The sequence below is a fragment of the Pogoniulus pusillus genome, chromosome 24 (genome assembly GCF_015220805.1).
Source record: "Pogoniulus pusillus isolate bPogPus1 chromosome 24, bPogPus1.pri, whole genome shotgun sequence".
Classification (NCBI taxonomy): Eukaryota; Metazoa; Chordata; class Aves; order Piciformes; family Lybiidae; genus Pogoniulus; species Pogoniulus pusillus.
The window spans coordinates 7,955,047-7,978,799 of NC_087287.1; the positions used below are offsets into that span (position 1 = coordinate 7,955,047).

Below are 23,753 nucleotides of genomic sequence, written 5' to 3' on the forward strand. Positions count from 1 at the left end.
CAAACCAATGTACCTCAAAGACAAAAATCAATAGGGAAGTTTGAAGACAAATTAAAAATGTATGTAATATTCTATTTCACCAAAATGGTGTACTTCAGACATAACAGAAGATTCTTAATGGGTAACATGGAAAACTATTGCTAACTATTAGGATTATCTTGTGACTACGAGAAATTATTCAAGCAGCCTTCTAAATCAACTTAATGCCTCATTTTCCAAGTATCAACTTCTGATAATTTCTTTTTGCTATTATATTCAGTTTAAGTCACACATTTTCCTTCCATCTTCTCTATACCTGGCTTCAGGAAAGGACAAACAATTAAACAGGGGCTGTGGAATGGAAAGGATGCTTGGGAAAGCTGCTTTAGCATTCCTTGTACCTGCTGTTAATTCATCTTTTACAGAGCTGTGAATGTCCAAAGTTTCGTCCCAAGGAAACTCTGCTCTGTTTAATAACAAGAACAATTAAATGCTATCACTTGTATGAAGTAACTTTTTTTCTGTGACCTTTTTATTACTGGCAAAATGTCATCAGATTATTAAAGTGCAGAGAGCACAATCTGTGATAAATAGCCTTGTGTTGCCAAATACCAGACCAAAACACCTCCTCCTTTCTGTCTGAACACATATCTTAGTTTTCCAAACTGGCTTGATTTATAAAGAATTTTTTAAAGAATTACAGATAACCAACAGAGTCTGAATGCCAAGTGCAATGCTGTGGGTGAATAGTGCTCAGTCAACTCTTGGGAGCATAAACAAGTGGGGGGAAGGAACAAAAGAGAAAGAGCCAAAATGCAGCTTTACTTCTATATGTGGCAGCTGCAAGATCACTGCTGGTACAGCAGATGCAATCTCTATCTTTACCTGAAATATAGAATCATGAAAAATTGGAAAGGTCCCAACAAAAAACTCACAAGGCTGTCTCCAGATCCTAAATCAATTGCAATGAGAGATTTAAGGTGTTCAACCTACTTAACTAATCAAAAACACTTAGAGTATCACCTGATAATACACTGCAATTACTTAGAGGGAAGAGATGTCAGAAAGCTGGAAAAATGAAGCTAGAAAAGAGCCAGATTAGAGAGAAAGTAACGCATCTATTATTGTAAAGATAATTACCCTTTTCACACATTGCTGAAAAGTACAAAAGAATCACCAACAAGAATTAAAATGCTCAGCATGCCTAAGATACATGCTGTAATTCAACTAAAAAGTTATTAGATGTGAGGCAAGAATCCCAGACTAAAATCCTATGGCTTCCAGATACAAACTCAAATGAGATCAACAGGGATAAATTCAAGATACAAAGAAAAGCTGAACTGTCCACAAGGCAAACTCCAGCCTTCCTACCTGAGCACACATATCACCTTACAGAGTCACGACGCCAAGCACTGTCAAGTCTTCCTCAGGGCTGCCTAAGTCCTGTACCTCACAGCTGCAGGCAAGCAGCAAGGCAGCGAGAAACAGGGAGCCTCTGTTGCTTGTTAAACATTTCTAGCCCCTAAACACTACATTTATTCTCCATTTAACACTTCTAAGGTCCATTTCCTAATCAGCCGGGAGAAAAAATTGTTTTACTGACTTCAAGTAAAAAAAACCTTTTTATTATTTCATATGCTGTTTCATTTTCTGGTACTCAAAATTAAATGGCACAGATATTTACAGCACTTGGAGTCTCATCTGTAGCTCATGTCAGACAGGCTCACTGAGCCAACAGCTCAGAGCACAGTAGGGTCGCCCATTAAAAATACTGTGGTGTAATTCACAGCTTCCTACAGCACCGACTATGTATGCAGCTTAGCTCCTCTTCAAAACACCATTAAGAGCTACACTACTCAACTCATCATTTAATTTTGACATTAAACAAAAGCAAAGAGCATGACAAAACAGTGGCAATAAATAAAAATGAGAAGAAAAAGATGGGCCTAAAGATTTCCCACCCACTAGTTATATTCAAAGAGTAGAGATACATTCTGACTGGGACAGGGCAGCAGACTCAGCCAAGTAACATGGAGAAAGAGATCAAACCCTCTTCCTATCCTCACAGCAGAGTCTTATAGACCAGCAGCACAGCAAAATAAATAAAATTCCAATCCCCAAACTTACTTTCTGTTCATTATCTTTCCAGTGCAGACAGAAGCACAGGGGTGCAATCAAACTCCTCACAGGTACATGAGGAGGAACTAACACTGATCTCCTGAATCCACAGCCAAATGCCTTAACCGCAAAATTATCCTACTTTCGTTGCCTCAACCTGTTTGAATCCAGAAGTAGCAAATCCCTGGGGAGAGAAGAGGTAAAAACAGAATACTTATCTGGAGTATTTCTGACCCATCTAAGAGCAGACACTGCTTACATTAGTTTGTCTTCCCGTACTGCAGTCCAAAGAGTTTGGAACAAGGGTATGAACTTTTAGCACTCCAAATGCTCAGCCTTCTGAAGTTCAAGTGAGTCTGACACAGAGCCTCTATTAAATCAAGCAAAAAGCCCCATATTGCTTAATTCTTTCTAGGCAAGGGACTGGAATGCTCGAGAGATTAAATAATTCATGCATAATTCGCCCCCTTTCTCCAGGGGTTCACATTCAGACCAGATCACAAGCATCAAGTAGAATCATGTGCACTCTCAATAGACTTTGAGAGATAAGGCAATGGCCTGAGTACAATTCCCAGAAGACAAATCTTCATATGGGATAAGTCCCTGTGGATCAGCTTGGAAGCACTACTAGCAGGACCATGAGAGAAGACAGTGGAGAGAATACTGTAGAGAAGCGGTGTGGTGGAGCCCAGGGCGCAGAAGTGAATAAATAAGGGAGCGCAGTTTGGTTTCCCCTGCGGTTTCAGCTGCAGAAGACATGCTGGAATTCTGTTCCAAATAAATCACTTTCATCCACATGCAGAGGTTGGGTGTGTTTATGTTAACAGCATAAAGACACCAAACATGCCCAAACAGAGACCTGGTGTCTTCTACATAGACTGGACAACTCTGCACACCTTGTGATCTGCTCAGGCACTCAAACAAGGGAGCCAGAAGACCTGACCATCTGCACAACCTGCCCACAGCTCCAGCCAGGGAAGAAGAACAAGAGAAGCAGATGATGGTGGATGGTGTGGCAAGCTGCTGCACACCCACACAACCACCCGGGACCTGAGCTGTTCTGACTTGCTGCAACCAGAAAACTGCAGCAAACTCCACCTTGCTTTGCAGCACAGGTGAAGCATGGAGGGAGCAAAGGCCTCTAGGAATCCATGGTACAAACCAGTGCCTTCAGAGCTGACTCCTGCAAGGGCATTTTCCATACACTGCCCCTGCTTATGTAGCTCCAGGCTTAGCTTGAAGGTGCAATCTGCTGCTTCACTATTTCAACAGCCATTTGCACTTGTGGTGCCTGCTGTTTCCTTTCACAAACTAAGTGTCTCTGAGGTGCAAAGGGCAGAAATCTTTCTAGTAAAACTTGGAAGTCAGCAACAGAGAGGGGGAAATAAATTATTAAGGCCTACCTAGATGCAGATTTTCTTTCTGCTGGAGCAAAACTTAAATATCTTTCTTCCCCCACTGTGGCTATGGTAATAACGCACAACTATTCATTATCCTCATCTTAACTAGAAAAGTCTCTTTCAATTTAGCACTTAATATAATTATGGTAAATTAAATAGTGTTGAGAAAAAAAGTCTTTTCTTTTTCAGACCTATTATCTTACCTCTACGAAACTCTATCAGTTAAAAGTGAATCTAGCCATTAAACAATCAGGGCTTGTATCTATTCAGTGAGCAGAAAAGTGAGATGCTCAGCTGAAAATTGTTCAAATTCTATTTCCAAACTCCAAGGGAAAAGAGGAGAATCTCATTAACTATGGCACAATGTCCCATTTTGCACTGTGCAGGCAGCACGTTACCACTGATTCTCCCTTTACTTCCATTCACCTCAACAAAGTTTCCTTGTTTTGAGGAAACTTTCCCTGTTACGTGGAAAGAATTTGCATCTTACAAAAAAACAAAAAACAAACAAAACAAACAAACAAAAAAAACCACCAAGGCAAGTAGCTGCCTGTGGGTGCTTTCAGACCAGCTCCCTCCAGCTTACAACATGTTAATGTGATTTCTCTGAAAGATGCACAGCATAGAAAGCTTGGCTTCTGTGAAGTCAACAAGGAAACACAGACTTCAAGAGGGTCAAGATGTCAAACACATGACAGGAGGCCAGAATGGAATCAGGTAAGAAGATATGTGCATTTACACGCCATCTAATAAATATACAGGGCTCAGCAGGAAGAGCCTGAAGGATCCAATTCCACAAACACCGACTCGCACAAACAAGTTCCTGTTTAGAGCAATCTCACTGCAGTCAAAGTAATTTAGTTTGTGAGGACGAAGTGCAGACATGTATTTCATGCCTATTTGCATCTGTACCACAGAAGGATGTGAAACCCCCCAATTTTCCTAGGAGTGCAGTCTGATTAAAGTAATAAAAAAAGACAAAACATCCTCAAGAGGTATCCAAAAGAAGCTCTTGGCAAATGGTTATTCTGTTTTAAAAAATAAACACTGGCTTGGTAATGCTTGAACTGATACTAGAAACAATGTTTTTAACACAGTTTGACATACCAGCCATTAAGGATAAAACATTAAGCAGGAAATAACTTTATTATACTGTTCAACAATTGGGAGAGCGTTAGCAATGATCAGCAGCCGGCACTAGAACTGCTCTCGGCTAACTGTGCTTCTTGTGGCTATCAACAAGGCTTATACCAATACAGTGATGTCAGCTGACAACAGCTTCAGAGCAGAGAACAGCACATTGTGCATTTCTGGGAAAGGGAATCTTGAGCACTGCAAGGATTACTGTGGTTAAATTGCTTCTGAGTCAGTCTGTTGTTGCTCAATGTTTCCCCACTTAGTCCCTACTTACCTTTTATTTCCTCGTGAGGATGCACCTGTTCGGAGAAGAGAATAAAACTGGCACTGTTGCACCTGCACTCTCAACTAATTTAAAGGGGTTATTTAGTACCTTGCTTACATAAAGAGATTATTTTTATTTATATTGCAGAATAGCCCAGCAGAAGCCAAGGCCACGCTGCACTAGCATTGTGTGAACTTACAATAAAAGACAGACCTTGAGACCAGAGAATGTGCATTCCAAGCAGGCATAGGAGAAAATTTAAAAGGCACAGGAAGCTGAGGCTAACACACCCTGGCCGTGTACCTTCTCAGGCCACTCAGGAATAGGAGCTCACATGTCCCAGATACACTCACGGTGAGGAGATCCTCCCAGCTTCTCAGCACACCTCACCCTCTTGGAAAAGAAAGCTTTCAGCACCTATGCTGAGGGCTTCCACAAGCCAGAACCTGAATACCAGCTTGGAAAAAAATAGGTTAGATGCCTGACAGCCTGGGCTGGGTTTATGCAGCCTCCAACCCTGTCCAAAACTAGAGTTCCCCAAGCCTACTGCAATGCACAGATGTCTGAATAAATGAGACCAGTATGTCAGTGAGCTCCCATGAACTACAGTCCAGAGAGACAATAAGATGGTAACAGTAGTTTGATTACAGGCAACAAAGTTTGGGTGGATCACCAAAAAAAATATAGGGCCTGCTTTGCATCTACTGAATCTAATTATTTTTTTTAATTAAAATCCATTTAGATCCATTCTTAGCAAATGACCTCTCCTCTTCAGCAACTAGTGTTACAAAAGCAGAGCAAGACAAGGGAAGTGCCCAAATGAACATATGTTAAAATGCAAAGAAGAAAATCTATTTTAAACCAAATTCAGAAGTACAAAGACTGTGTTTTTCATTCTTAACACACCTGTGCCCTGCTCCAGGTTGACAAGAACAGAGAGCTCCATGGAAAGCAGCTAAAATTGCTGCCTTCTCCACTTGTGCTGTAATTTGTACAGTGTGTTCAGTATTCACAGAAAGCCTTCATAACCCAAGTAAGGATTTACAACTCCTTGGGAAAAAAAAAACCCACACATTTAGACTTGAACTGCCTTTGACCCGCATATGAAAGAAAAGGTCATAAGATGATCTGTAAACCCAGATTTCTTTCCTTAGTAAGGTAGGGGGAAAAAACATTCATTGTATCAGCAACTGTCAGGTTTGCAGCATTGTGCCAGCTTCTTTTCAAATCAGCACAGCAAGAAAAGACAGAAATATTTATATTATTAAATAGAAGTCTCATCTGTATGTGTCCATGGCAGGAGCTTACCAGAATAACTTCCCTGACCCCCATTAATTCCAGTGGCAATTTCATATTCAGCTTCCAGGGATTTTACAGATGAGGCAGCAGCAGCTCCCTCAGTGAACAGTGCGACATTTGATAAAGTACTAAAAAACCTCAGTCACTTTCTCTTACTATATAAAAATTATTCTCTCCTGATGCTAAAAATCATATTTATTTATTAAGAAGAAAAGGTTTAGGACCAAAAAAAAAAAAGTTACTACTGTTTTTTTTTTTTTTCATTCTGCCAAGGCTATCCACAAAGGGTAACAGTTACCAGCACCATGCAAGGCAGCAGGGCTCCCCTTCTCTCCTTGCTGGGATGTGGTAATTGTTTGCTGTGAGGAGAGATTTCCCTGTCATAATCTGAGAAAAGAGCAAAACAACTGAACAGTGCAACACTGGCACAGGCTATGCACTCTTAATGGCATCAAACAACACAGAGTAACAAAAGCCAAACTGTTTCTGCAGCACTAAAGGTGGGAAAGAGCAGCCACAGGCCAACAGTTATCTGGAATAAACTGCATTAGCATGGAAATGATAACACCTCTTAGACCAATCTCATGTTTTTGCAGCGAGAAAACGGAGAACTTAGCAGGAGACTGCTTTTGTGCTCAAAGTGCCAGGATGCAAAAGGATTAAGTTCACATTCAAGCTTTCTACTCAACACACAACTAGACATTTCATCACTCAGTGTCACTCTTTCACATCTCACAGAACAGCAGCGAGTCTGCTTTTATCTCAGCCTCTGCTGACCTACTCAGAACACCCTTGGGACTCTGCTGCAGCAGCACACCACTGTGGGAATACACACAAAATAGCTATTACATTATTCCTTGGGGGGACAATTTCACATTGATTGATTCACTAACAGATTGGACAGGCAGAAGCAGGCAGACTTGGTGATGGGAGCATTCACCTTCCCCAAGGATAGCTGCACATGTCCCCAGTTTATTAAGGAGGTATGCTTCTCTTTTGCCTTTAGTTGGTTTCTTTTATACTGTTGTAATAATTAAGCAAAAGGTTTGGGTTGTCAAAAAACCCAAATTCACACAACCCTACAGCTAGTTCCCAAGAAATCAAAGCTTGGCTGGGAATTTAACAAAACAACTAACAAATATCATTACCAGGAAGCCTGCCAACATGATAAGGTTATCAATATTGGCCCAGAGCACAGACTTCAGTGAAACATTTCAAAAAGATAGCCTAGGTATACACCTAATTGTTTATTAAACAACAAGGCAAGAGCCTTTTCCATCAAGAATTTGATTTACGCATCTATAAATCCTTCAGTACAAAAGAAAACCATGACATAACTTCAGCTGTAGCTCTACAAATGCAACATAAAACTAACTGTGACTAGAGAAGAAGGGCTATGTCCACAGTTATTCTGTAGGTTGAAAGCAGCCAGACTGTTAGAACCTAGTAAAGAATAATGCTCTTTTCACATCGCTCTCCTTTTATGATGGGCAGAATCCATTTAAGGGTGACTCCTACTAGTCTGCTGTCAGCTGCTTCCAATTTTGCAAAATATTCTCCTTTAATCCTTTGGTTGTTTCATGTTACACAGCTGCATACACAGTACCTAGAGCCTGACACAAGTGCCCCACCCCTATACCTTAAAACTATATTACAACAGTTCAGAATTGTGGAAACTAGCTAAATAGTCCTTGGCTTTTGAATCCCTCAGAGATAAAATACTCCTGGTCAGCAGGAACCATTTTGGGAAGTTTTTCCTACTGTCTGGCTCCTCTGACCTCATATTCCAGGCTTGGGAGAGAGCATTCATGAATTAATTTTGTTCCCACCTCCTCTACAGCAGCAATGGACAGAAGCACTTCAACAAGGAGTCTGAGAGCTGCTACTAACTGAAGGCTGGCTTAAAATAAACAATATGGTACAAAGTGCTACGTCCAATTAGCATCACAGCAGAAGCACAGAAGCTGTCAATTTCACAGGCAGAAAAGCTGCTCCCTAAGAGTAACCCATCACCAGGACAGGGGAGACATGAAAAAGGCAGGCAGGCACAATGGGAAGATGAGACTGGAAAACCAGAACAGCATGTAGATAAGTGCCTCTTGGGATTTGGGAGAAAATTCTTAGCAGCTCATCTTCTGGAGCAATAAAGCAGCAGGTCTGGGCAGGATGTACATGCTCCTTAGTCCTCCACAGAGGCTCAGCTGCTGTTTATTACAAGGGTGTTTATCAGGATGATTGTTGTCTTCCTCCTTCCTCACATGGCCAGAAAGAGCCACAGTGGTGGGGAGAGGCTGGGATGAGGGCAGAAGCTGTGATTTAAACACAGCCCTGTGCCATTAAATGCACCACAACCACACAGTTCAATGAGAAGGGTTGAGAGCTCTACACGTAACAGTACCTGGGAGGAGTTTGTTCAGTCTCAGAAGCTCAGTGCTCTGGAAAGAACAGCACAAACGCCAGCAGTGACAGTTATGAGCCCATACAAAGAGAAAGCAAGCCCAGCCTCATACCGAGGCAGGCTGGCTTAGCAGGTCACTGACATTTCTACCCAAACTAGCATGTATGTTAGTTATGGGATTGTCAGTTCCCATTCCCCAGGCTGCTTGTGTTTCCTTTACCTTAGTAACCACAGCAGGCACGCACAAACACCTACAATGTGCTGCCAGAGACCATCTCACGTTGAGGAGTGGAGGCGTGAGGAGCAGCATTTTTGGATGAAAAAACACTGTGTTATTAATGCTCCAGAAGTAGGGAGGTCAGAAAAAGAAACACTAAATGCAGCTTTCCTCCCTTCCAATCAAATACAACAGGAGATCAAATAGCACAAATCTTTACAGTTGCTGAGGGAGGTCTATGTTCCGTGGCTCAGAAACATCAGGACCCTGCTGATATGCTTTGGAGCAGTCTCATTTTCACCTTTTCAGCCCCTCATCTAGTCTGAAAAGATCTTTACCACAGGCAACACTGACAATCTCACAATTGCCTTCAGCAGAAAACAGGTCCCCTGGACAACAAGTGAGTATGATCCAATTCCAATCAGCTTCACCAAAATGTTTGTGATTTATGAACATGATATGGATTAGGCATCTCTTAGCTTTGCTCTGAATGTAGCACACTGACTTCAACACTGCACACTACAGATTACAGGAATGGCCTTTCCCTAGATTTATCCCAGATTCCAAACTGCAGCACCATATCAGATACAGAGTCACTTTTCTCTGCTGTAGCCAAGAAAGCACCTTGCTAAATCTCTAACTCAGCAATGGAAATTAAACCACCTGTACTGTACAAGCCTCCCTCCCACTCACCTGATGAATCAGTGTTGCAATAAAGCACATGGAAATTAAATTAAGTACCATGAGAAGATTCCAGCAGTAATTCTGCCTTTCACTTACATTCGTGTAGCACCATGATTAAATTGCTCCTTAGGTTCACACTGCCCACTTCAGACCACAATAGGCTGTGGGCAGGACTAGGGCCTCCCTTTTTTCCCTAGTGTGCTAGTTTGAGGCTAACTGGAATATTTTAGCAAGAGAAATTAAATTATAGGGTATGAAAAGGAAACAGTGGTGATGTCTACTTCACTCATAGGCTTGCCAAGATGTATAAAAACAAGAACATAAACACAAGAGAGTGGATCTCTGTCGCAGCTGGTGTCTGTGCTCTGTGGAGAACTTAACCCACTTTCAGCAAGAAAACATCATGTAGAGGGGATGCCACTGCAGAGCATGACTTGAGGCTTATCTCCCTCCGTCTCTACTCACACCTCTTTGGAAACCTGCTGCCAAGGAGGAGAGGTGGCAGCTGGGGACACAACAAATGCAGGGCTGTTCCCTGCTGTACAAACGTTTCTGAATACTATTATCTCCTGCAGCAGTGCAAAGCCACAGGAGGAATATTTTGACAATAAAGATACTGCTGCAGCCAGATGAAGCAATGAGATGACTACACACAGCTTAGAGAAGTTTCCTTCTCACGTTAAACAACTGTTTCACACTACAGCACTTCAGGTTCATGTAGCACTCTAAAGACATGGTTTCTGATCTGGCAAACAGTTCTATGTATTTATTCTTCTGGGAATGCTGCCTCGCTTCGTTTAGCGCAGGCTAAAAGCATTTACAAACACAGGTCTACCTGGCTTTTGGATAGCAATGCAAATGATCTCCAGCATGTTATCTGTGCAAGTGCCTATAGGAAAGGTACTTGGTGTCCTCGCCCATATGTAGCAAGTTCTGCTCAGCGCAGTCTCGACTATTTCCTCACCATCCTGGAATAAGTACGTTAAAAATGGGCTCCACCAACCAGATATGCCCACATGTCTTAAAAGAATAGATGTCACCTTGACAGCTGCAATCCCCCACACCACAACAGTTAAACACTGGCCATCCAATCCTGATGTGCAGGGACCTATCCCACAGCTCTCACTGCTAAAACTCAAACGGCAACAGCCACAGACAGAAAGAGCAAAAGAGCCTCACTACACACAACCTGGCTAACATGCGTGGGCAGAAGCAGCAGGGCTACCTTCCCAGGGCTGCCAAAGCCACTCTCAAAACGACTCCGGGGTACCACATATGCTGAAAATCAGAAGCCTACTTGCGTCGGGAAAAAGAAGAGCGGCTGGCTTGGGGCAAGGGGCAGAATGGATGTACTGGGATAACTGGGGGTGAGGACGGGAGGCAAGGAAGAGGAAGGGAGAGAGGTGGTGGTGCTGTTACTTGCTTTGTGAGGGTATTTCGGTAAGGATAATTTTGAGGGTATTGGGGGTGGATGGAAGCGGCTTTCAAAGGCTAAAGGGTTCGGAGACCGCCAGACAGACGTGGGGAGCCCGGGGCGCCTTACCTGGTCGGGGCGGCCGAACCCCCCCGGGCGGCGCTGCCTTCAGCACGCCGCACCCCGCCGCCGCCGCGCCGCCTGCATCGCCGCCAGGACACGCGTGGGATGGGGCCGACGGGACACGCGTGGGCCGCGCCGAGCTATCCCCCGGCGGCACGGAGACCGCAAAGCGGCGGGCCGCGGCCGGACAGCTGCTCGGGGGAGGCGGCGGCAGGAAATACCAAAAGACTGATCCAACCACGCTAGAGAGGGAGGGAAGAAAGCGGGGAATAGAGGGGAAACTAGAAGGAGGAGGACGGGGAAGAAAAGAGGGGGGGGGAAGGAAGGAAAAAAAAAAAAAAGAAAAGAAAAAAAAAAAAAAAAAAAAAGGAAGGAAATTTACAAAATCCGGGCGGGATCGACCGGGCGCGGAGCGGGAGCGGCACTCGGCTTCCCGCGGACGCGCCCCCGGGAGCTGCGGTGCGGCTCGGGATGTTCTTCCCCCTGGAGTTCGTTTCTTTCTGCTCTATGCAGGGAGGGACTGAAATCAGGGCAAGGTAAACAATGCCAAAACCCCCAAACCAAATCGACCCCGCACAAAAATCCTGCAGCCCCCTCCCTGGCAAGCACCCGGCCATCCCCGGGGGTCCGCGACGCCATGGGCAAGGTAACAGAGAAAAGGCGACCTGGGTAGATGACCGGGCTGAAGCCCTCCAGCTGCAGCAGCACTGGGTCTCAGCATCCAGCCATAAGCCTCCTCAGGCGCTGTGACTGAAAGGCGCCCATGCAATGTGCAGCCCCTGCCACGCAGCCGAGCACGCTCCCAGCCTCGCCTGTGTATCCAGAGCGAAAACTCACCCCTATGGCCAGCTCGGACCCCTTAAGCTCCTCCACACCAGGAGGACAGTCCAATCACCGCATCCCTGGAAGCAGCGTGCCTGCCCCTCGGGGATGACCTGACTTCATAGCACCTGGTGAAACATCACGGACAAAAAAGGATCCAGCTACATGCAATTAACTGCTGCTTCCTCTCCACCCTGCGGATCCCACAACTCAACGCTGGACCAAGAACAATAAACCTAATGCACGCGTCCTTCACCACCACGGGAAAAAGTAATGCCAGAAGTCCACCCAGTCTCAGAGTAGCATAAAGGGCATCCAAACTTTCTGAAACCAACATCACATGAGGAGGCAATGTGACCAACATGCGTGTCTGACTTTCATCACTGAGTCTGAATCACCCAAGTGCAGCTGAGCACTTGGTGCAAAATACAGCATGGAGTCAGATTCATGCTCCTGAAACCAGAAGTGTGAAATCAGATGCCAGAAGTGTTCTGCTACCCCACCCCTGACAACAAGAACTAGATCCCTTTTCTCTCTAGTGCTACAGCTTCTAAATCAAGACAAAGACCCATAAGCTCTGATGATCCTCATGCTACCCAGAAAACCAGCTGCCAACTCTAAAGAGCAACTCATTAATTGAAAAGGTCTCTCAGATCTAAGATAAAAATCCTGAGTTTATCCAAAACTGCAAGCTCAGCTGGCCCAGAACATAATTTCTCTCACCTACTACAGTCCATCCAGGCACTACAAGGCTTCACCTTGAATCACTGATACCCACGCACCTATCAGCCTGCAGAAATAGCTGATTTTCTTCTAGTGAGCTTGGTGTGACAGAGCAACACACACTATACCCTTTCAAAAAGTGTTTCAGCTGAAATTTTCCACTAAATGATTTTCTTCTCAGGCAGTCATTCCATGATTATGAATATTTTGTCTGGTCACTGCCACATTGCCACACAGAGCACATTTGATGAAAAACTGACCAAAAATATTCTCATCAAAGCAATTACAGATTCTGATATGGAAAAATACTTCATGCCTTCCTGTGTGCTCTAGGGCAGCACATGTGACATTACTGGTAACAGAGGGATTAAAACTAGATCTGATCTCTAAGGTCCCAACCAGCCCAACCCATTCTATGTTACTAAGCCTATAAAACATGGAGCAAAAGGCTTGCCAGTTAAACTGTCAATCTTTTAGAGTAAAACTGGACCATCTGAGAAAATGTAGATGAGGGTGATACTTTGCATCACTTACCCATGGCATTTCTGATATGGTCCAGGGAGCCCTGAAATTGGATTTGCTGTGTCTTCAGACCTTGCACCAGATGGGTCCTCCGTGGGTTAGACAAGAACAACAACTTTCATCACTTCCCTGCCTGTCAAAGACAGGACCTGGACCTATCCTGCCCCTTATAAATCCCCTACAGTGGGGAAACTGAACCATGCCAACACTACTATCTTTAAAGACTACTTTCCACAGCCCTCTAGTGTCTGTTCAGTTAAAAGCAATTTAAAAACATAACACATTTGCTGGGGCTCTGCTGCTGATGATTACATTGCCTGCACTGCTTGCAGTTCATAGAGGCTTACCTGAGATACCCATAAACCCCCAGTGGGTAGCTGAACTCATGACCTAACCCTGCACTGGAGGTGAGGTTGGCTGTGTGCACCAGCTTCTCTGCTAACATCACCTAAGCTCTCTAACTTGATGCTAATTCATCAGTGTCCCAAAGAGATGACACAGCTCACAGACAAAAGCTCTCAGATGGAGGCATGGGGCAGTTGGAGCTGAGGTCCCATCTGGCTTCAGTTCTCCTTAGCAAGAAACTATCCTTCCTTTCAGGTGGTCTGCAGCTGTGGTATTCTATTTGGGCATTTGTCAGTGTGTGCCACGCTTGCCTTTCACATCATGGCAACATAACTCTATGAGGGCTTGCAAGCTGGTGTGAACTCTGTCATAAGCAGGGGTACCAAAACCAGCAAAGCACAATGTGCTGTAACTGCAGTGCGGGAAGAGCGAGAGTCAGAGTGTGTCAGTTGTGTTACTCCAGTCCTTACAGTCCAGTAATGCAGCCCAGAGAGCTTAACAGTCAGGACACTTAAAACCACTATGTTTTGTCTTTTTATGACAACCACAGGAGATGTGCAACACCACAGTATCATTGAAGTTTAAAAACCTGTACTAAATGCAGATGGGGAAATCACTTAGATCTTTCAGGCCAGCAATCTGCCATTTACCCTGGGAAATTCTTGCAATGCTTTCCTCTGCATCTCCCTTTAGGAATCCTTCACCTTTTGCTAACTGCTGAGCTCCTCTTCCCCCAGCAGAGATCAGACCCCACCTGTGTGAAATGCAAACACATACTTGTTTTACAGTGTCCATCAGACTTTCATTTTATGCTTTCCTATGTCTCAAAATGTATCTACATAGTTCTACAAGCTCCCATTTATGGCTAGAAAGGTTATTAAAGGCCATAAAGCCATCAGATGTATTTATTGTCCTCTATTAAAATGAAAATGGAGAAGAGCAATCAAACTCCTATCATGATAATTAGTACAATGTCTCTACAGCCATAACCACATTAATCAGAGATCATAGGAATGGTTGTTAGCATTGCAATATAATTGCCCTTAAGCTCATGGCACACAGCAAGAAGCAGGAAGCTTTAAAGCAAATGAATTAGAGAAGTCATTAAATATGGTTCTTTATCATTAGCCATAAGCTTCAGCATAGCTGTATACAATTAATGACATGAAGAAAACCATTTCTACCTGCATGTGTTTCCCAGTGCACAGATCCTGAGCAAAAATATTTAATGCTATCACTGGGCAGAGGAGGAGTTTCTTGTTAACAAATAGCAGTCTGTCTGCTTAGAGCTCCGAAAAAGAAAGCCCATAGCTGAACATGTTTGTTCATTTTACATGCTGAAAAACAGAGCTGCAGCTAAATCAAGTTCCTAATTGTAAGTTTGCTAGATCGGGTCTCTGGGGGAGTTAGAAAAAAACACAGCCATCTCCCTGAGAGCTACTGGAGACTGGAGTCCTCTTGTGGCAAAAAGCAGAGGAAAATTTTCAGGAGATGATGAATTCTGTAAGTTGGAGCTGCACAGACTGCTCCTCTACACAGGAGGCTGCAGGGCAAGTAATAGATACAGGGAGCATCAGCTCTGCAAAGTTTCATGTCACACTGCAGAGCAGAAAAGCAGCAGTGTGAAGACTTCACAGCTGGCAGTGGGCAAGCACCAAAAGGAGCAGAATGCCGCTGTGCTTTGATACTGCAGACTGAGCTTTAGCAGCTCCTGTCTCTTAGTGTGTATCCCTTGCTGAGATGATGTTTCTAACTCTTTTTTTCTCCCCTCCATTAACAGAGGTGGGTTTTTTTTTCTGAGAGTTTCATTAGCAAGAACTTTTTTCCTGTCTAATATATTCACTGCACAGTAACACAGGCCAGCTCCTCTCCTTCTTCTTGTCAGTCTGCTGCAGAGAGGGGCAGATAACACGATTCTATTTAGCTCCTGCTGCTCTATATTTCATCTCCTTTCCTGCAGTGTTGTTTTCTACCTGCAGTAGTCCTTATAGGTGGCGTTGAGTTCAACTGTGGAGACATTTCTGGGAATGATGGATGGTGACCATGTTAGTTCCATGCTCCCTACCTGAAGCAGTGCTAGAGAAGATGGAGTAAGTAAACAGTCTGAAGGTCTTGCTTTGCCTAACACTCAGTGGTCAGAAGCTTTTCAAATGTCCACATGTGGGCTTTGGGTTACAGCAGAGAGGTTATCTGGCTAGGACTTTCACCCAATGGGCTAAGCCTTTATAGGCCTCACAAGCCACTCAAGCTCTAATGCTTCCATAAAAGAGGGTTTGAGCTTTCAGAGAAGAGTCTCCAGCAACATGTTGTAGCAGAGACTTTGGAGGTATTTCTGAAGACCTGCCAGTAACAAGATAAAAGACCACACACATTCTTACCTGCTTTATTTTCTCTTTAGGACCTGTCACATTCTTGGGTGGTAGCCTACTTTCTACAGCCTTAACCAGAAGGGTGTTTTTCAAGAGTAATATTTCAACCACTTCTACCCACACCTCATTTCAGACAGGTGTTTTGTGATCTCAGGGATTTTATATTAAGCAAGACTTGCTCGGCAGATCCCACTCTCCCTGCCCTGCACCTTTGCTAACAAAGGTCTTTTTCAAAGGGTCAGGATGACTCCAGGAGTCCTAGACAAAGTTCTATGCTGGAAGGTAAAACTCTACTTCCACACATCTTGGTCTTGTTACAGCTGGAGTCAACTGAGGTTTAGTGGTGACTACCTGAGGGCCTCATTTCTAACTGTTCATCTGAAGGTTGTTCACATCAAGCACCATGAACCTATTTTATCTTCCTCTAAGCTTCAAAAGCAGCAGATTAAGATGAATGCTGCTATAATGGCTTTGGTATGAAAAGCAGATTGTTGAGTTTGGTTGCCACTGATTTACTCCTGCAGGTCTGGCTAGTAACTAACTGCAAGTCTCCTCTCAGAGGGCAGCCTAGCACGTTGAGCTGATTTGGTGAGCAAGGTTCCTTCTGCAGCTAGCAGCAGGCTGGTAAGCAGCTGAGATATCCATAATGTGACAAAATGTCAGTGAAATCTGGGCTAGATTTCAAAACCCTTGATAAGACATGACATGAAACCAAATTGCTACTCAAAAATATTGCCATAGCCCTTGTTCTTGCTCATATTTCAAGCTAATTCCAAAGCAAGCTAGCAGATACAAAGCTTTGAGAGATAAAACACAAACATACATGTATATGTAAATACATGCCTACACGCATACAACAATAGATGAGGATGAACTTTTTGCATGGCTGGATAGGATTGGAACATCTACATCAGTATGGATGGCTGACATCTTTCAGAATGATCATAGCCAATGGGAAATGTCCATATAAAGTCTATCTTTATAAATGGACAGGCTTTTTTAGTTTAATTCCTGCCCTCGTTAAACTTTGGAACAGACACCAACAAGTTTAATCTTCCTGCACTGACTGCTGTTGTCCATACAGGAAATATTACAGTGAGAAGAAACATAAACATATCTCTTTCTAAGAGATTTGATTATCGGACTCCAACGATAACACACAGATTTTTGTATAAGGCAGTATTAATCTCTCTACACATATCTAGACAGATCTGGATCCACACAGACAAAAAGTCACAGCTTAGTTCTGCTTTGTTCATGAGTTCATTCTCTCCAGAGAGGGACGTTTTGACTTGGAGATGACTGAATCCAGTTCCTGACACTTAACATATGCTACTGATCTGAAATTCAGGTCAGAGTCACAAATCTGATCTATTAGTAGCTTTGCAATAACCCTACATCGTATTCCTGAGCTTCCAGCTGCTCCCAAACATTACAGGATTGTTTGTTTTCATGCCTGATCATTTCTGCTTTGCCTGACTCTTGGCTCACTCTTGCATCCAGCTCATCCCTGATAAATTATGGAGCCTCTCACAGCTTCTTTCTTGCTTTGCTCTCTGAAATTTATCTTCTGCCTCCATCCATGATCAAACAAAAAAATCCCCTTCACTTTTGCAATTCATTTTAGGGACTGTTATTGCTGATGCCTTCCATCAACAGGACACCTGCACTTGCCACAGGGGCTTGGAGGAGAACAGAAAGAGAAAATACAGTAATATTTCTGCTACTGCTGAAGGGCAGCTGGCTTATTGGTTTGTCTGCACAGAGGGATGCCAGTATCTTTGTCCTCCTTTTGCTTCAAACAGGAAGAATTGTCCAGCGTTCCTGTCACAAACTACATTTGTACAAGAAAAACACAAAAGAAGAAAGACTGGAAGAATAAGATCTGTTTCCCCAGATCAGGTCTAACACTATCAGAGACCATGTTCTGACTTAGAACCCAAAAGGACAATATACAAAGGCTTGTTCCAGAGCAAAATGTCCATTTCTTTTATGCCATAGAAGACCCGATTTAATCCCAGACCCACTGATTAGATCTTGTTCTACTGAAATCCAGTCACAAAGGCAGTCTCACAGAGGATGATTGGATGATACTACTTGAGCATTTGGAATAATATCTCTGGGAATTATGATGATGACCACAGAGAACTGTAGGTATTTGCTCCCTCATTTTGTAAATAAAATTATTAATGGCCAAGCTGGTGAACTTCACCATTCCACTGCTCTTTATTATGTTTCCTGATGCCCTCACATACTAAAATCAGGCATGCTGTGACTTGTGGCTTTCCCATGCTATTGCTGCTTTAGCAAGCAGGAGCACATGTGTAGGGTAAAGAGATTGGTACTGAGAATGCAACATTTGCCCTATTTGCATTTCAGAGAGCTGGCATTGGAGTAGCTTTAGTCTGCTCCTGTCAAGTCAGCATCCATCAGCAGCTACAGTGAATTGGCTGTGCTCTTAGTGTACATCTTCCCGTGCTGTTTCACTGAAAAGGAATCCAGGTGCATGTACTCCAAGAGTGCTCTGCCTTTGAATCAAAGAACAGTAAATAAACATGATCTGGAGATCTACCTCAAAACCACACTGCTGATCTGTCTGAAAAAAACAAGAGTGACATATCTGAGATATGAGCAGACTGCTGACTGAAAGAGAGACTGGTGGGAAAAAAGTACTGCTGAATGCAAAGAGACAGATTTTAGAATAACTTGTCAATTTATCTACTGACTCTTAATAGCTCCTTAGTTTTGCACAAGGCCTGCAGCACTTTGCTTAGCCCTTCTATCATAGGTTCATATGCTTCCTCACCTGGCAGTAAGGGTTAGGCTGCTCCTTCCCACTTCAAACCTAAGAGGGGACAGTGTGGAGCACGTCTGTGTTGCAAAAGGGGTAGCTAGCCTGCACTGGGCACCACTGAAAGCAGAACCTGCAGCTGGACCACCACAGCCCTGTATTCCATCCAGGCCCCCACTGGGTGCAAGCCTTGCAGTGGAGTCAAAGGCTGCTTTATTCATCCAGATACTCATATAAAGGGTTTATGCTACTGTGCTGAAGAAGATCCATGCTACAAGTGGCAGCCATCCACTCTGAACTCTCATGGCATAGACAGAGGGATTAAAAGTAAGACCAACTTCTAAGAACATATGTCTTTTTAAAAAGGCAATCTGAAACATATCATGGTTTTGAACAACAAATGCTACCTGTGGTTACAGAGACCAGCAAATTGTAATAACTCTAGAGATATATGAAAGATCTCGAAGTTTTATTACTTGTATTCATTTTGTGTGATTACAAGACTCAAGAAGTAATGTTGATCAGGCATATTTGAATAAAACCAGAGTTCAAGACTATCAACGTCTTGCTGCCCAGAACAAGAGACCCTCTGGGACTCTATGACATGCAATTAGTCCTTGTCCTGCTTCCCATTAGATCTCTGGCTACAAACAGGAGAGTGGAATAAAGAACAGAATAAAATACTCTCTTTAGCTGATCTCAGGGAAAGACAACCAATTGCATTTGAATATGGAGAGCTAACTTAGAAGTACATTGCAAAAGTACCTTAAGTAAACCTTGGCAAATGAGATTTTTTTTTAAACAGGGCAAAATCCAAATGAAGCCTCTCAGGTGTGGGGTTGTACTAAAACCTTTAAATTCAGCCTGTTTTCATCAAGCATTTCAGCCAATTCGTGGTCCTGCAGCATAACTCTGTACTCTTCACAGAGTGCAGTGAAAATGGATGAAATTCAGCAAATCTGGACTGAGTTACAAAGCTTATAGGAGGCCTGTATCAGCAATGACATGGATACAAGGCTCTGATGGTTAAAGCCAGAGTGAGGACCAGCATATAGAATAATTCCAGTTCTCAGTGGTGGGAAATGCTTGTTACCAGTCAGCAAAACCATAGTGTAGAAATACCATACTATGTCAACTGGGGGTTTGGAGATAATTTTATATGTTTTTTCTTTACCTGAGAAGATTGCTCTGAGGGTGAGTCATTGGATCGTGTTGAATAAGTTAGTAAATTTCAGGGATATTTGAACAGAACTGTTTTCTTCTCTCACATATGTGGTTTAAAAACCTGCTTATACATGTACAGACAGTGTCTCCCTGAACAGATGTTACTTTTCACAAAATTAGGAGACTATAATGTGCGATGAATACCAAATAGATAGAGCCCAAAGGAAAGAAAAGAGGCTCTAGTGAGGAAAAGAACATCCTTATCAGACCAGCTACCAGTTCTAGCCTCTGCTGCTGCATTTCTTTGTGCAAACCTTAACTCACAGTTCTTCATCTGCAGGATGTAGCTTTTCCCACAGACTATGTTTACTTACATTTTAAACTCTTGACGTCAGTGAATGTCTTACCTACCATGTCTAGGACTGCAATTACTCCTATTCTGATATAAACAACAATATTTTATGTCATTTCTGTATTGCACTTTATAACTTGTAGAGGGAAACAGTCACTGATTTGTTGCTCTTTTCTTTCATGTAACTTCATGAGATTGTCCCTTAAAAAACCCCAAGGTGTTTCTGAAGGTAGCAATGAGGTTTTAGAATGGAAGATAGTAGTTTCCAAAACTAAAAGGAGCTGCAAAGAAAAGTTACCTTTAGAGAAGAGACAAACTGGTCTATTTCTGAGTTTATTTTGTCATCTGCCTAGGAAAAAAATATTTTGAAGGTCTTTCTGTGTCCTTTTTAGAAGAATATTGTAAGATATACATTAAACAGAATGATTGTAAAAGCATTATGTCAAGAACTGGCTATAATTTCTATTTCTCTCTCCTGAGAAAGCAAAGTTTGCCGGGTACGGGAGCAGAATGCTTGCTAGAAGGAGGCTGGGAAAGGTAAGAGTACTCTTAGCTTTTAAAGCACAGGGAAGTGGCTGCAGAAAACAGGATTCGATGTCTGGCAGCTGCATGGCACACTCTCAGCTCACTTGTAAAAGAAAATTCTGTTCTTTTAAAATGGGAAGGGACCACTCTAAACAGAACATGAATATATGTCTGCTTTCTTATGCAGAACTCTTTTTGCTAGTTATGTTGGTCTAATTAAATGGTTTGCATTAGACCAGGCTGGACATTCTGATTTAGGTGAAGACTGGATTTTGTCAGCATTGTCTAAAGAATTCATGCAGCAGTACAAAGTAAAAGGGGCAGGCCTTGATTTTAGACATAAAAGTGTCCTCCTGGGAACTACTGCTGCTTTAATTACAGAGGTTCAAAGTCTCTCCCTTTCCCTATTAAAACTATCCCATGTCATTAAGCCAGGTTTGAAGAGACACTGATTGGTCTACTGCATAATGTTCACCTTCACTTGAATGGATGCCAGCTTAGCTGGCATCCATTACTGTAACGTCAATCAACATTAACTTCTTAACAAAGCACACAAGAAAATCAAAGAACCAAAGGACACTGACCTGCAGAAACCCTTCCCAGAATACAGATCTTTAAGAACACGGAGCATTGCTGCTGCTGTGCATAAGATTAACATACTGAAGTCAACCATACAGCAAAACTGCAAGAAAGTCATGAAGAGAGCAACAAATGGAGTAATTTTTTTTGACGAGGTTAGAAGTGGGCTCTGCTTTCAAATGTTGAAGAAATAATACTCATGTTAACATAGTTTTCTCTTGTTCCCAGAGAGACAGCCCTCTTAGGCTCTGAAAACAGGGCACCTTCCAGTGCCCCCCAACTCCCCAGAGGTATAACATCAAGCTGATGTGTGGGCAAGGGTGCTTTGGTGGATTTCAACAATCTGCAATGACTTTCTTCAGGGACCTCTAAAGATTATGATGCTGAGAGCAGTTTATTTCCAAGTACAAGAGGGAGAAGTAATAAAGGAAACAAGGATAGGTAACCAGCTGAACTCATTGCCTTAACAGACTTAGACTGTCTGTTGATGAAAAAAGGAGGAGGTTTAAAATGACAGAAGTAGGTAATAATGACTGCTCTGGATGAAATCTGTTCTGTGGTTTTGGTGTAATTCTGTGAGAAGCCTTCTCCGAGGGTTTCAGGGAGTAATTACTGTCAGTTTTCTGAGCATGTCATGGTGTAAGAAGCAAAGCTGGAAACCACCTCTACAACAGGGCGCATACACAAAACACAAACCACCAGCTAGGTCTGAGTATAGCTGGTTTTCACTTCAGCTTTTCAGCGTCACCGCAACACCCACAGGTTCTCCAGTGTAGAAAGGGTACCTAGCTCACACAAATCCTCACAAAACTGAATGAATTCAGCCCATTGTGCTGCAAAAATCCCCCACACAACTGTTAGAGAAGTACACACAGTCAACCAAAAGCCAAACTCACTACCCAAAGTGTAGGTCTTAACTGTGTAAAAATTTGCTTATGGGAGTGAGTCTTATGGCCCTTAACAAACCTTCTTGAAGAAAGAGAACAGCTCTCTTCAGTAGCTGTTTGACATCACATAAACACTGATTTACTGACCATACATTTCTTCCAACAGTGCTGCTTTTTAAAGCTCCTATTTCTAGCTAGGAAGGCAAATCCTTACAAGAGAAAAGAGGAAGGGCAAACTAGAGATAGATGAAGCTCAGTAAGAAAGATTTAAGTGTACAAAAGCAACTGAATTCATACAGAAAATTAAGCAGTCTCATAATATATCATGTCTAGCTGCTCCCATGAAGGCTGGGCTGTTGATTGTTCTTAAAGTTACTTAAAAATAGAGTTCAGGTACAATGAGGCATGCCAGACCAGGTAAAAAAAATAAATCAGTTTTTCACCATATCTTGCCACTATCTGTAAAAATCTAGAAGCTTGGGATGGAAAACCACTATTAAGTCAGTCTATTGTGTCCTTGCATATGACTGTTTCTAATCCTTGCTGCATTTTCTTGGCCCCTGTCGAAGCCTGCTTACAGCTACCCATTTGCAGCATGAGGCTGCCACAGCTCAGGGCTGGAGATGATGAACGGGGCACAGAAAGGCTGGGAGGAGAAGCTTTATTTTGCACCCCACTGGTAACTACAACCAAATTGAACTCAACAGACAGGCTGCTTTGGTGTTAGTTGCTTTTAACATTTCTTTTAAAACAGACCGGACAAGGTTTTATTATGTCTTCAAAGTAAACTGAAAGCAGCAGAATTTCTGCCAGATAACATAACCAGCTTTTCATGCAAGCAACCCCAGCTATAGTACAGCAAAGCTCTCCCTCTGGTCTGATCCCAAAAGACATTTTCTCTGACAGTATTCAGAATCAAATGTGCATTTAACTCTTCTTTCCATTTCACACTCCATTTCTAGTGATTAATGCTTGTGCTCTAGATGGATGAAAGCTGAAACAGATGTTATCCACTCAGTGCCATTCTGATAACCCTGAGCTAAAGGCTGAAATCCTTAGCAGATTAGTGACTGAAATAAAAAATGTATGAACAAAGTGGGGAGTATGAGTGAACAAACTCTTGTAGGTTTGATTTCTGTGGATAACAATGCACAGAGGCTATGTAATCTCTGTGCCAATTTGCCAGAAGAAAGATTAAATAGCAAAATTCCAGCACTGAGACCTGCAACTCTCATTTGCTGGACTGCTTCAACGTGTCATCTTTTTAGCAGAATGTCACTGTGTAAACTCTTATTTGCTTTTTATTGAAACAATATATTTTTAATGTATAGGCCTGTGAGTTTATGCAGCCACTGTATGAGTTAAGCAGTGCAGAAAAAGGACAGGTATTTGGATTTTCACTTGAATGACCTTTTGAGTGGTCTTTACCAATAAAAACACTTTTTAGAGAATGTGGGAGTATACTCCTTCCTTCAAACCTCACAAGTGCTTTGGAGAAATAAACCTGGCATAGCTTAGCCCCTCCTTTGTGCTTCACCACAGAGAGATAGCAACAGCTCCCAAAGCTGTGGTATATAGCTATTGGAAATTGAGGAAGAAAGATCTGCAGCATCAGTATCCTGAAGAACAGACTGGCAGGT

The 23,753-nt window shown here is 42.8% G+C and overlaps 1 protein-coding gene and 1 long non-coding RNA gene across 5 annotated transcripts in view; both read right to left on the reverse strand.

The window, feature by feature from the left end:
* Window positions 1–23,753, reverse strand: part of OSBPL5 (oxysterol binding protein like 5) — a 173,233-nt gene that overhangs the window by 125,108 nt on the left and 24,372 nt on the right. Inside the window, exon 1 of one of the 4 annotated variants that reach the window (XM_064163236.1) lies at window positions 11,872–11,892. The exons of 1 other annotated variant lie outside the window; for it this stretch is intronic. The gene's annotated coding sequence lies outside the window, so the exon portion shown is untranslated. Of the gene's footprint in view, window positions 1–11,040; window positions 11,316–11,699; window positions 11,775–11,871; window positions 11,893–23,753 lie in introns of those variants that run through there. 2 more of the 4 variants (XM_064163234.1, XM_064163232.1) reach the window with 2 other exon arrangements.
* LOC135185961 (uncharacterized) overlaps window positions 1–23,753 on the reverse strand; it is a 58,495-nt gene that overhangs the window by 14,067 nt on the left and 20,675 nt on the right. The window lies entirely within an intron of this gene.